At 39.1% G+C, this 13,711-nt stretch overlaps 1 pseudogene; it reads left to right on the top strand.

The window, feature by feature from the left end:
- The first annotated feature begins 227 nt into the window (after positions 1 to 227).
- LOC118117054 overlaps positions 228 to 13,711 on the top strand; it is a 139,356-nt pseudogene continuing 125,872 nt past the window's right edge.

Here is a 13,711-nt window from a genome sequence, read left to right on the forward strand (position 1 = left end):
GCAGAGCATGTGCAGTGGATGGCCGCAGTGCTGGAATCACTGAGGCAGGTCGGTGCCAGGGAGAGAGTCTGATTGTGCACAGGTGTTCCAGGTCAACTAATGACTCTCTCCTCTTTATCAGCAGTAGCGCGCTGGGACGCGCGGCGCCGGGAGCAGGAAGGCAACGCCTGGAGAGATTGCCCATGTGTATATATGTATTGTGTATAGCTGAAAGAATAAAGGAGAGCATGACGGAAATCATACCTGTGGTCCTGAGAGTTCGTGACGAGAAACCCACGGTAACAGAGAGGTTTGTTACAGCCCAATAATAAGAACATTTTAATTTGGAAGAGACAGGCCACCCCTGTCTTTCCCGCTGCATTATGGGTTGCCTGATACGTGGTCTTTTGCCCCGCCACAGGAATATTGTTACCGCTGTCTATACCTTACTCCAATACTGGATTGGTGGAGGAAGAGGTAGCATTGAGCTGACAAAACTGACTCTGGCTAGGATGTTCATCTTAATTATTGATACTCGGCCTCACCTTCAAGGCCCTTAATAATATGGCACCATTATACCTTAAAGAGCTGATAGTACCTTATTAACCCACTAGAGCACTGCGCTCCCAGAATTCAGGCTTACTTGTCGTCCCTAAAGTCTCTAAAAGTAGAGTAGGAGCCAGAGCTTTCAGCTATCAAGCTCCTCTCCTGTGGAATCATCTCCCACTTTCAGTTCGGGAGGCAGACACCATCTGTACGTTTAAGAGAAGGCTTAAAACCTTCCTTTACGATAAAGCTTATAGTTAGAGCCGGTCCAGGCTTGTCTTAGACCTGCTCTTAGTTATGCTGCTATAGGTCTAGAATGTCGGGGGACACATGACACACGGAGCTTCTCTTCCCAGCTTCTCCTTCCTCTTCTCCCTCCTTATATCATCAAAGAAATTAATATCTCATCAATACATGTTACAGACTTGACTTCTTCCAGTCCCTTTGCCTTATCGTCCGCAGATCCAGGGCCGCGGCTGTGGCCACATCGTAGATTATGATGGTGGATCGCGAATCAGAGATCGTGATCGAAATGGTGGATCCTGTATGGCGGATTCTGTATCGTGCTGGCTGATAGTGATAATAAAGGCGGATCCTGTATCGTGTTGGCATCTGATAATGGTGGTGGACCACGACCGAGGTGGCAGTTGATGGTGGATCGTGATGGCGGCAGTGGACAATGACTGTGGACTATAGTGGCATCCGATCTTGATTGTGGATCATGATCGTGGTGGCTGCTGACTATAGACTATGATTGCAGCAGGACTGCTTGATATACATTATTTCTACTCAGATACTCGACCATTACTGACAATAATCCATCAATTCATTGACCTTCAGTTATGCTACAAAGTGTTTATTCTAATCAATGCTGCTAACACCTTTATCTTGATGTTCTCCTTTACACTTGACATCTATTGCACTTCTGTCCGTCCTGGGAGAGGGATCCCTCACATGTGGCTCTCTCTGAGGTTTCTACCTTCTTTTTACCCTGTTAAAAGGTTTTTTAGTAGTTTTTCCTTACTCTTGTTGAGGGTTAAGGGCAGAGGATGTCACACCATGTTAAAGCCCTATGAGACAAATTGTGATTTGTGAATATGGGCTATACAAATAAAATTTGATTGATTGATTGATTGAAGTGAATTATGTAATGAAGGCCATCTATTTAAATCTGAAATAATTTTGTTGAGTATATTCCCAAAATTATATTTGACTATTGTCTGAATCGAAGGGAAATTTCTATCCCCAGCTGTGTAAAACTTTTGACTGCTGGAATACCTGAAAGTAGGGGTATACTGACCATCGACTGATTCAGAGGTAACAAAGCTGATTTCTGCCAATTTATTTTAAAAACTTGAAGTTTACCATATCGATCAAAAATACAGAATTTGTGGTATACCCTGTACAGCATTGTTGACAAACAGTAGCACGTCATCAGGTTCAAGAGAGAGGGCAAACAGTAAGGGGCTTAAAGGACAGCCTCGACCCTCTAGAGATGGCAAAAAAGAGGGGAGCAGGTCTTGCCTGTGAGCACCATAGCTGTTGGGTTATTATATAATATATACATTATATATATATATATATATGTGACCCTGAAGCCGCAGAGCCAGAGCATTAATCCAAATGTCTGCATTTAGAAGTGAAAGGGGCCTGTAACTGGCGTGCTCTGTTTGGTCTTTGCCATTTTTTAGAAGCAAAGATATTAAAGCAGTGTTAACATCTCCCAAAAATGAGCCTTCCCTAATTGAAAACTGTATCTTATCAAGAACAATGGACTGAGCATGGGCCAAAAGGCAAGATAGATCTCTGACGGGATTCCGTCTGGACCTGGCGATCTGCCCTTGCGCATGTCCCCTAGTACTTCCTCAATTTTGTGCAGTGTAACAGATGCATTCAGGTTTTCTGAGTGAGTATCAGAAAGACGCTCTATGTGAATATTATTTAAAAAGCTTTCACATGTACAGTAGATTTATCAAATCCAATCTCCAGGTTCACACTCTTGGGATTGGTTAAAACCAAACCATACTTGGCTTTAACACTAAATATATCAGAGAAATGTTCCCTGATTCTGAGCCTCAGGACCTTTGGTTAAAAGGTCATAGAACCCATCATAAAAGGGTTTGGAGAATAGGCAGAGATCAGTGCAATGACTAGCCTTTGAAAAATGTAGGTAGAAGCTCAACCTTTTCCCTGCCAGCATTCCATGACCACATTTCTCACGCTTTCTTTTTGCTGGAACCTTAGGAAACGTACGATGAAAGGTCTTGGGGGAGCCCCCTGTCTTTATTGAAGCCAATGCCCTGTGTAGGGCTGCACCTATCGATTATATTTGTATCGAATAATCGATTAATCTAATGATACATCTTTTTATTAATCTAATGATTTTTTGATTACTCGATTTATATAATAATGAATTTATCAAAAGAAAATTTAAATAACTTGTGTCAGTTATATATATTTAATCATCTTCTCTTAAATACAAACAAATCTGACAGCAAAAAATAGCCCAGTCTGAACTGCTAATCAGCCTTTTACAGTCCCATACAAAATCTCTCCAAAATAAAATTAGTGTAAGCGCTTGTTCCAATCAAATAAAGGAATATATCAATCTACATTTAGCTGTCCAACAGCAAAATAAATGCAAACCAAAGTAAAATCCAAGTTACTTTCTGGGGGAATATTAAAACACTGTGTAGATTCAATAATAATACATTTAATTGATAAATAAATAAGATTTGGTTTTGTTGGATTTGGTTTGAGTTTCCCCTTTGGTTGTTTTTTCTTAATATATAACTACATTTCACATATAAACAATCTTAACAAACATAAACAACTAAACAGCTTTAACTTCCGCTTTGTTCCCACTTTCTCTGGTTCAGTGAAATAAACTCTACCTTGTGCTTCCAGGATTTACTACCGTAAAGACGGAAAAAACGTTCCTACGACGTGTCGACCCACGTTTTGCAAATCGACGTATTTTCATAATCGATGACGTCGATTACATCAACGCGTGGCCCCAGACCTAGCCTTGTGAGCGCGCTTCCAGACCCCCTGGAATGTTGGTTTGAATATCTCTGGGAGTGTTTCCCTTAGAAACAATGTAGCATCCTTGCCCTCGGAATGCTCCAGGAAGCCATAAATGCGTAAATTCACCCGTTTTTCCCTGTCCCCGTATTCAACCATTTGGCATTTTACTTTTCAACGTCGGAGGCTAGAGCCAGCAAGCAGTGCCGTCGAGTCGGGCTTCTGCGCTGGATTTCCGAGTGAGCACGTCAGCTAATTCCTCCTCAACTGCAGAAATGACCCTCCTCGTTTCAGACAATTCCTTATGGATGTCCGTGAAATGTCTTGCTTGGTCCTCCGATAACATATGCAGAAGCTCAAAAATTAAACGTTGGATCATCTGCAGAGTAAGAGGAGTCGTTTGGAGAGGCATGTGCGTAAGCCTTCGTGTCAGCCTTGAAACTCAGTTGTTGCTGAGTCGTATTAGCGTGGTTTTTTCGGTGATTCTGCATTTTAATTGGAGGTGGAATGAATGCTAAGTCCGATGTTATGTTAAATATAGTGAAATGTCCCAGATGTCAACAGAAAAAGGCATAATAATTGGTAATGACGCTAGAACTGGAAGAGACAGCAGCTAACTGGGAAAAAAGTGTGATTTATGAGACCAATGTGACCTTGACCTAATTAACTTATCCTTTAGTCCAACTGAATGTTTGTACCAAATTTGAAGAAATTCAAATTCCAATGAGAATGGGATGTACAGACATGCAGACAACCCCAAAACATAATGCTTCTGGCTGTCGCCCATGCCGAGGCATACAAATAAAACTGCCCAAAGCATCCTGGGGTACATGGGGTAACATTATTCAGTTGGAATTCTGGTAATATAATTTGGGATCATTTTCAAATTTAAGTTATTGAGTTTTAAAATATGTAAAATAACGTACACACAAGTACGTGAAATGAGCATAAATTATGTTTGTAAATGAAAGAAAGAAGTAAATTGATTTTACTCAATGAGTTTTTGGATAAATGTCTGTACCTCTAAAATAAAATGGATGTGAAAATGGATTTTAAACTCCCAAGGATTTGATTAATTTGATAATTCTCTATTCATTCTGGAAAAAAAATTACGGTGTTCAACAAATGTCAGCATGCCATTAATGCCAGACTCCATATTTCATCTATTGAGATATGAGTCAGCAGTACTTTTATTTCTCTGTTAATCAGCGCTCTGTAGCTCTGAATTTTGGGAGAGTTGGTAATTCCTGGACAACAGCAGTTTGTTCTAGTTTAAAAGGCAGATACAACTCATGCACAATCAGTATATCAGGATTTAAATGACCAAATAAAGTAATACAGATTGACCAAGACTAGCTAACAACTGTCCTAATAACCTAATGGTGCTCTAACTGGATAACATTGACGAAGTAAAACAACATTTTTCCCACAATCTTCCAAGGTCTCATTTTTGAGTTTGCACCTGTTTCGGAATTGCATGGCACCAAATGAACACGTTTGAACTGAGATTAGAAGAGAGGTGCAGCCAAGGCTGTTTTCATGCTGATTAGGTGGTGTAGTGCAGTTTTGGTGTTCATTTTTGCATGAAATTGCATTTGGTTTAAAACTTTAACAACTTTAATCATCAGTGGTGCATGCACAGAACTGGCCAAAGTGTTAAATGTGTCCTCTTTCAGTGTTTGCAACACATTTTGTAATTTCATAACTGCATCAAAATGCAAATTTTATTGTGACTGAACATTTCCCCCCAAAATAGTATCCATGTGGTGACCTGGTGGTGACCTGATGTCCCAAAGAAACATCAATATCTAAGATATTTCCCATGCAGTAAATTAAACAACTGTATTTATCACACATTAGCAGGAATGGTACATATGTTTCAACTAGAGTTTCTGATGTGAGAGAGGTTGTGACAGCGACATGATTGGTCAGGATCTAACAATATTTAAATGTTCTCTATAAGTGTCAAAGACAGCAATTGATTTAAACTTGAGTATGTGAGTGTGTTCAGGAGTCCTGCACGCATAAAATACTTTAAAAAAAAAATCATAATCAAAAGTCCAAACTCTCAAAATAGTCCATTTGTTTTCTGTCATATGAAAACTATTTGGTGTGGCTGAGATGAGGAGCAACTAACCTGACCGTAGAGGGTTCATCCCTGGCTCATTCAATCCGAATGACAAAGTGTTGATGGGTAAGACATTGAACCCTAACTTGTCCCCAACAGCTGTGTGATAGACAAAGTGCTGTGTATTAAAGTGAGAATAAATGTGTGAATGCATGAATGTGATGTACACCCTTAAAAATGCTTTGTGTGGTCGATGGGACAAGGAAAGCGCCATATAAAGCATCATATATAATTTAAGTATATTTACCAATACTCTGAGATTATTTTATTGGCCACTTGCAGGCATGTTTATAAATTTTTATACATGAAATCATATCCATATTATCAGCTACACCACAAAATGATTCATTCTGTACACAGTGAACACAATAAAACACCTTACTGAAAGTATTTTAAAACAAGCTCACACAGCTTTAATCTCTGGAGTCCTGCAAGCTCAACACACTACATCAATTCTGTATCAAACTCAACCCATTAATGTAAGACTCAACTTGAGTCATAATTATAACAACAGGTGTTGTGTGCTCAAATTAATGTTTAACATGGATGCAGACACATTGGTAATGCAGATTGCACAGGTAGGAGCACCTATTTTCAATTTCCCTCTGCTAACACCAACCAGAATATCAGACACATGTTAAGTTTTGCATTCTCGATACACATCTCGAACAGAATGGATACCTTCATTAATTATTTAACTCACTTTGTCTGTCTTCATCCTCTGTTCTTTATTTTACTGTTTTGCAGTCTCCTTTCTGAGACATTCCTAATTTTATTTTCTTAGTTCTTCCCATCACTATCTCCATTCCCTCAAAATTCCCTCCTGAATCTGTCCTGCCTCACCCCAAAAACCTCAGCAGCCACCTGCTTTGATCACCATGGCTACTGCACAGCCAGTGTTTTCTGTTGTCATGGAGACTGGGGTCGAGGATCAGGCCATATTTAACAAGGTGGAGATGGTGTAATCCTCTGATAATTGTCAAGGGAGGAGAAAGACAGATGAAATAATCCTCTGTAATGTCTCTGATCTACTGGTGAAGAAAAAAAGACATGACATATGTACAATTATTTGGAAAGTGTCAGGAGCTAAACAGAGACATGTCTGGAGAGTTTCAACTGCCTCGAATGTAGGAACTAATTGTGACAGGAGTTTAAATCAGGGGACATCGTCTGTGTTGACAGGAGGTCAGGGGGATGGATGGGACACCTGATGAATTGTCTGTGTTATTTGACGACGAAGGTCCAGCAATTGATAACAGCTCTTGAGCTGACAAGGAGATGGAGAAGGTTGTCTATTGCTGTCTAGTTACACATGTAAAGGTCACCTAAGTGCACTTTATATGTACATGAAATGTGTTAGGGAGGACAGATAAATCTGCTCTTGTTACCTACATCTATTAAAGTCTGTGCATATCCATCTGTCAGAAGCTTTAAATTATAAGGATAAGGGATTGGACCTCCGTCTGTATTTGTTTATTATATGCATTGACAGGGGGTTGTTTTGTTGGAGCGGGCCGGTGAGCGACCAGCGACGTTCGGGTTAACTGCGGACCTGAGGACCTACAAGGGATTATTTCCAAATAAACTGGATTATTGCCTGGGCGAAACTTTCAGGGATTACTGTGAGGACTGGACTCTTTTTCTGGGCGGTCAGAGGTGGTGAGAATAGCGTGGACTATTTGTTATTATTGTTTGCGGCAATCTCACCACGCCACAGCTGCTTAAACTTTGCTTTGGGACGTTTTTTGGGGATTCACCACTATAAGGGACTGTATGAACCTGGGGTTTGGGGGAAATATTGATGTATGTGATTTGTTTTACGTTCAGTGGTTGTGTTCACTTTCCCGACTTTGTTTGCGGGCACACGTCCAGGTGCTACGTGTGTATGATTAGGTTTATTGAAAATACAGATAATTGAATGCAACGTTCTGGGTTAATTTCGTTATTATATATATTATTTCATATGTGGTGGGGCCAGATGACAAGGTTATCGGTCCTATGAAGTATTATTCGTTTATTGTAAGATGGTCAGGCGGCGGCGCCTGTACACAGCGTGACAGATCCACCCGTGCTCCTTTAAAATAGCGTATGTAATTTTCCCCTTACATCCTAAGCAAGGTGAATTGTTACAACATCATAGTTGAAAAGAACAACAAAACCTTCCTTTTTTGAATAAACTGATGCAGCTATGAATTAAGCTATACATTTATGCATCTACAGGTGAGCTGTGATGTATAAATACTGTATAAATACCCTTGAACACTTCACACTTGTATATTGTGCAACAGAAATAACTGACTAATGTACTATAACCTTTTATATTATGTCGATAACTTGAACATTCTTGAAAATTACATAGCCTACATGAATTGTCGACATACCCTTTCCATGTCCTAGTTCTAATTCAAACTAAATTGGTTTGTAAAACAAAGAGCTGGACCACCCAGCACATGCTGATTAAATCAGCCTAGATCCCTGTCTTTATGGCTGTGGCTCAGGAAGTAGAGCAGGTTGTCCACTAACTGTACTTCAAAGCACTTTGAGTGGTCATCAAGACTGAAAAAGCGCCATATAAGTACAGACCATATTGTCTTTGACCCGTGTTAATACAAATAATAAAAAAGTTAATCAGAAGGTTGCTCAAACTAAATCAATAAGTAAATCCTTTCATTTAAGGGACTCTTAACATTACGAATACTCGTCCTTTGTCCTCATGTACCTTGTTTTTGGTCTATAGTTCATTGACATTTGGACATTGTAAGATTGTTCTGTGACTGTCTTCTTACCTGCATACCTCCATGTAAAAATATGTGTGTCTGTGAGTGTGTATCAGTGACATGACGATTATTTCTTGTGTTCATATGGTTTAGTTAAATTTAAAAAGATAAGAATAAAAAAGTAAACGTAAAAATTACTTGCATACATTTTTTTCTTGAGAGTCTAAAATTTCTGGATTTAATCAGTTATGAGAGAATATTTGGAGGATGATGGCAAAAATGTCAATGTGGTGTAACCATAAAAACCTGGTACCAAATAATTAAACTTGCTTAAAAAAGTAAAATTCTTAAAACACCCTATCAATTAGTTGGGCCTATTCATGCATTTGAGACGGTTAATATTATATGCAAGAATTTTTTCTGAATATTAATATTAATTTTGTGAAATCATGTGAGTCATGTCACCTCCCTAAGTGTCAAAGTGGTCTTGCCACCATTCAAGGAACCATTTTTCCAATTTGTGCAAGAAGACCAGGTGATAGAGAATAATACCACAGAGGAGGACCCATGATCATCCTAAAAGCTGCATACAAGGGTTAGTGATTTCAAAAAAAAAATTACAAAAAAGCTTTTGAGTGTAGAAGCTACATGGTCAGGTTGTGAAACTTGTTTGTGTCAGTTAGAGTAACCAGTATTTCTCATGAAAAATATGATAATATACAGGAAAAACATAGTTTGTTCACAATTTCTTAAAGATTATTTAGAAAACAAAGGTGTTTTCAGCATATGTCCTGTGATATTTTAGAAATAATTAATTATTGGATGAAATATTGAATTGTTGGGACATGGTATTTGTGAACCACAGTTCGGGCCTACATGTGTAGTCAAAAGCCTAAAGCCGCATGTCCTTTGTTCTGGAGAAAACCAGAGCCTCCAGAACTCAGTCTCCCAGGGTGCCTCAACGTCACACAGAGGTGTGAAAACCGGCCAGGGACACAAGTTTCAACTCCTATTGGTCACTCTGGGCCCCAATAACCTGTGAGGTCACCGGGCCAATATAAGGCCTGTTCCCCCTTTCTTCATTCTCTTTCCATGCAACGCCGAGGGGAGAAGCCTGGCTTCTCCAGCTCACATCTTCTCTTTCTACGCCACCCTCGACAGGAGAAGGACAGGAGGGTGTCCAGCTCTTTCCATCCACCTCTTCGAGAGGAGCACACCGCTCTTTCCACGAATCCTCTCAGAGGAGAAGGGTGGTGGTCCAGCTCACTCTTTCAACTCAAATCAACTTCATGGAGGAGAGTTGCAGTTTCCAGCTCATCTCACCAAGGAAACCTCCTCGTAATCCAAGCTCTACCAACCTCCAAGCAGCGACGTGTTGTCCTGCCGGAGAACTTCAAACAGCAACTGAGCTGCACAGCCCAACAGAACCACAAAGGCAGGAGCCACAAACCAGCAAGACGACTTCACAGAACTTCGAACAGCACAGCAACTCTTTTTCCCCTTTCCATGGACGGATAACACAACTGGGCTTAATAATTATACTAGGCTAAGCAAGACTGTTTATTCGATTCCTTGTGATGTTTATAAGTTTGATTTGTGTTGCTGTGATATTTTGGTTACAAGTTATTTGAAAGTTAATGTTAGTTATGCTCTTCAGTCTTTCCTTGCATGCATCTAGTAACTTTCTCTAATTTGGCACACACACAGACACACGCATATCTCTTCACCCATCTCTCTACATGTCGTAAACATTCCAAAGGGGGGGAGTCCATTATCTTTAGAGTTGCCAGCCACCATTTTGGAAGCATGCTGACACACACAGACACACACACGTATACTCACATACACATACACTTTGTTTAGTAAGTACACCATTAGTAATTTGTGTTTTTATACTTTATTATATTCATAATAAATGTTTTTCTTTCACAAATGTTTTTTCATTAATGTTGCATAAGTGAATTTTGTCAAACTCTACACTGTCAAGGACTCTATATCCTTCAACTTAGCTAACTATATGTTAATTTTGGTTATAGCTATTAGTTTAATGGTTAATCAGAGTTCCAAATTTGTAGTTAGTACTTTTATGAGACTTAATCAATAAATTGGCTATCTTTTCCCTTCCTTTGAAGGGTGGTGCCCTGAGGTAACTTAAAGTTATTATTTAATATTCATATTTTTAATATGAATATTCAATATTTTATTTTGATAACCAAATTTATTGAATGCCGAAAGGCACACCATTTTATGGTATCTCGTTTAATGCATTATTGCACAACAGAATCTTTCTTATTCTTTTGTGGTTACACAACTTGACATTTTCAGGCACTTTCAGTATTATTTTATGTAAAAAAAAAAGAAAAAAAAGGTATAAATGTTATTTTAAATCACATGAAACCAATGTAACGACAAAATTGAACAAACCTGATGCATTCTTTTAAAACATGGTTTTATAAAATTTTTGAATTTCTAATGATGCCAACCCTTATTTGTCACTGACCCACACACGTGAATCTTAACCATTGACTGCCATGTGGTTCTTTAATTTCCATGGTAACTGCAGTCAATGACTCCATCTTCTTTACTAGAGGTCAGCCCACATCAGCCCAATTGGGTAACACATTTTCCCTTCAGGTAAGTTACTCAGAATGTCAATAGAAGGACACAAGTCATTAAGCCCTATGAGACAAATTGTAATTCTTGAATATGGGCTATACAAATAAATGTCATTAATTGATTGATTGAATTGTAAGTTATCTGCAGACGATCCTTGTACTAACGTTTAAAAATCTGTAAATAAATGTAAAACCATGCCCCCCCTCCCCCCCAAAAAAGACAATATATATAGACCTGAGGATTGTTTCTTTAGCCGTTAATAAGTCTCCACATTGAGCAGTTTGTCACCGTGTATCTAAACGTCAGTAAAAAAAAGAGGAGTTTTGTGATCTAGCATCGTTATCTTGTATTTTTAGTGAACAGAGAGTTGTATATTATCATTAACATATGTGAAGTCTGATGGGACCTGTATTTGCTTAAATGTTATTTGATTGGCTGGGGCCTGGGCTGCTACTTGAGCTCATCTTGTTTGCTGTTTTGAATCTTGACTCTAACCAAGGTCACCTTGGTGCGTGCAGATGCGTCTCCTAAAGCACTGCTTTTCAAAGTGGGGGTCCCGACCCCTAGGGGACGCCAGGGAGGGTCGAGGTAACTGTAAGGGAAAAGGGGGGACAATGTGATAATAAAAATAAAATTATTAAATTAAATATGTTTTTTAGATGTTATTAATCACTACATATCGAAATCTATGTGTCCTTGGATGCCAATCTTTTTTTTCTTCTAATGCCAATCTTTTAACTAAAAAAAACCACACACCACTCGTGCCATCAGAATCGAGCAGCTGCTGCATCAGAAAGTTCCTGTGTGCCTGAGAAATAGCTCGCTACCTCCTGCTAAAGGCAAAAATGGACACATTTTTAAAAAGAAAAAGACCATCAGACAACCAGACTGAAGATGACTCAGCTGCAAAATTGCCACAACCACGGAATATCACCTTGGCATCTAAAACTCTGAGGTATGAAATCTCTTCTTCCATTTGCCACCACATACCTCTGCGAGTCTGGCTGTTCTACATTGAAGGTATTGAAAACAAAGCACAGAGCATGTCTGCAAGTGGAGAATGACATTCGTCTGGCACTGACAGCCAGAAAACCTAGGATAGACAAACTGTGTAGGAGCCACCAAGCCCCCCCTCCCACTAGTGAGGGACCAGGTGAACACACAGAGACAAACATACTTAAATGACAAGCACTGTTTATAACGGAACAGAGACACTGAATGTAATGAATAACTAACAAAATAGAAAAACTAGAATATATATGTATATATATATGTTTACGGTTAATATTACTGTACAGAAATGACAAGGAATGTTTGTAACAAATATAAGACAGATTATTAGTTACTAATAAAAATAAGGGAAATATATTAAGAAGCTGTATGTTTGATTTTGGATATTTGACATCATATTGCACACGTAATTTTAGTAAGTTTGCAACTGGGGGTCCCCGCCAGAGGCTTATGCTACATGGGGATGGGGGTCCTTGGCATGGAAAAGTTTGGGAACCCCTGTCCTAAAGCACATGTGAGGCAAGGGGTGTCTCCACAATTAATATGTCTAAAACTCCAAGAATTTTCAACCCATTTTCAAGCTGTTTGGTTTGTTACAAATGTCAGATGTGTATTTATACAATGTTTGCTAACACTAAAATGCAGCTTTACCAAGATACTTGATCATTTGTAAATGATAATGTTCTGATATTTCTAAAATATTGGATTAATTTACCCAAATAGGTTCTCAGTGCAATTTTATTTTCCAACTGCGTGATATTCTGGAAACAAATGAAGGATTAGGATGGATGGGGTCAGTCTGGGCCAAATTTGTTGTCCGATATGTTGTCCCAGTCAGCCCTGGTCTAAATTAAACGTGAAATCATTACTTCACTGCTGCACCATTGACATTTTATCTGCAAGTCACTTTAATGTGTTCAGGATTTTAGCTGTTCTTTCTAAAATAGAAGTTTTTTAACCTCTGCTGTAGTATTGTCATAGTTGTGTTTACCTGCACCAGCAATGAAAGCCCTAGCTTACATGCTCCGATGTGCTTTGTCAGAGCAATTAGACCTTAAATGAAAATGTGTTTCAACCTTTTAGCTTGCGTCAAGTTAACAAGCTCTGTTAAAAATTGTCATTTCATCCACTTTAAAGCCATGATTTTATGATACAACTTTTAAACCCTGTTCTTTTACCAACATGCTTTAATTGGGTAAGTTATTTTAGTCATCAGATGTTGTGAATTGAGCAATTGAAAGCCTATGGCTACACTAACTAAACTTGCTGGATTCTCATTCATCACAGTGGGCCTAGTGTTTGTGCCTGTAACAGTAAGTTTCACCTCTTGGAGAACCTAAACCTTCTCTTATCTTTGTGCAAGCCAGGCTAATGCTGCAAGCTCCGATCTCTGGTGTGTTTCCCCAGACAGGAGACACTTGCAAACAGTAGCTAGAAATACTGTATAGATGCATGGTTTATACAAACGTTACACCTTTACTCCCACAGCTGTTTGTTTTGTCTCTCCAGCTATCGTCTGACTGCAGCACATCACAACTCAAACTTCAATCTCGGAGTGACCACTAACTTTGAGCCAAACCATCGCTGAGCTGAAAGGACATTTCCACCAAATCAGTGATGATAAATGATTACTTTATTCCCTGGTAACAGTGGGCACCAATGCTACAGCCTCTGGCTGCACATGCATCAG

This window comes from Hippoglossus stenolepis, chromosome 2 (assembly GCF_022539355.2).
Source record: "Hippoglossus stenolepis isolate QCI-W04-F060 chromosome 2, HSTE1.2, whole genome shotgun sequence".
NCBI classification, from domain to species: domain Eukaryota; kingdom Metazoa; phylum Chordata; class Actinopteri; order Pleuronectiformes; family Pleuronectidae; genus Hippoglossus; species Hippoglossus stenolepis.